The sequence below is a fragment of the Otolemur garnettii genome, unplaced genomic scaffold (genome assembly GCF_000181295.1).
Source record: "Otolemur garnettii isolate 467f Iridium unplaced genomic scaffold, OtoGar3 scaffold00057, whole genome shotgun sequence".
Lineage (NCBI taxonomy): Eukaryota > Metazoa > Chordata > Mammalia > Primates > Galagidae > Otolemur > Otolemur garnettii.
Genome location: NW_003852452.1, coordinates 5,337,291 through 5,338,682, shown reverse-complemented (window position 1 = coordinate 5,338,682; position 1,392 = coordinate 5,337,291).

The window sequence follows — 1,392 nt, the reverse complement described above, 5'->3', positions numbered from 1 at the left end:
GTGGTGGGCAAGGCTCTGTTCTGTAGAAGGGCATGGTCTTCTCATTTGGGCCTTTTGAGTAACTATCTCTGGAGAAGTTGTGAAGTGGCAGTCACTTGAATAAGGTGACCAGATTTTAACATTGGTAAAGTGGGACATCATTGGTGGTGGTGGTGGGGCCCCCACCCCATGGCCTCGGGGGCGGGGCCTAACAACAATGCAAACTTTGATAAGCAGTTCTTGATGATCAGTTCTCAACAATTATTTGTTATTATTAAAGTTTAACATTATAGGCTCGGCGCCTGTGGCTCAAGTGGCTAAGGCACCAGGCACATACACCTAAGGTGACGGGTTCGAATCCAGCCCGGAAGGCCAAACAACAATGATGGCTGCAACCAAAAAATAGCTGGGCATTGTGGCAGGCGCCTTGGTCCCAGCTACTTGGGAGGTTGAAGCAGGAGACTCGTTTGAGCCCAGGAGTTGGAGGTTGCTGTGAGCTGTGATGCCAGGGTACTCTACCCAGGGGGACAACTTGAGGCTCTGTCTCAAAAAAAAAAAAGTTTAACATTATAAAATTAACAAAAATAATATAACACGCATATCCTGGTGAAATAGCCACATGGCAGCCAAAAACCGTATATTCCCTTCCTCTTCTCACGTGTTCGATAGCTTGTAGTGCATTCTTTCCAAAAATCGAGACTGTCCCACCAAAAGCGGACGGCTGGTCACTTGAAAAGCTTTTCTGCTTTCCATGCTGTTGTCACAACTGTTCTCTCCATCCAAAGCTGGTGGGCAGAGGGAAGTTGGTGCACGAGGTGAGGGACGCCCAAGGCGGGGCGGGGGAGCAATGCGGTTGCCCAGCCTGTGAGCGCTTCCTGCCCTGCCCTGCCCTGCCCTGCCCTACCCTGGCCCATACCTCGCAGCTGTGAGCTTGCCCTGCCCTGGCCCACACCTCTCGGCTTGGGGACACCTCTCGACTTGGGGAGCACATGTGGCTTTCCAGCTGTGGATTGCAGCCTGAGGTTCTGAGTCTCCTGAGGGCCCCACTGCCTGCACTGAGGGGAGGGATCATGGGGTGGGGGTGAGCAGAGGGCCTTGAGACGCCAGGGTCCGATTAGGAGGTGGAGGAGTGGTAGGAGCTCGAGAAAACCTTGGAAGAGGGAAGATAGGAAGGAAGACCAGGAAAGATAGTGGGGGAGGTATTTAAGATTTGTATAGGAGGGTAAGAGCAGAGGGACGGAAAGGCCTGACGATAGGGGATTTCATTCCATCCGCCAGTTTGGTTTTTGGAGGAAATTAAGTTCTTTAAGATATTGAAATTAAAAGTCCCATTTTCTAATTTGTATTGAGGTCAAAGACATCTCCAGGGTGTCTATGTTGAGGGGAGTGGAAGGGCTGACTCCCATGTCTTAC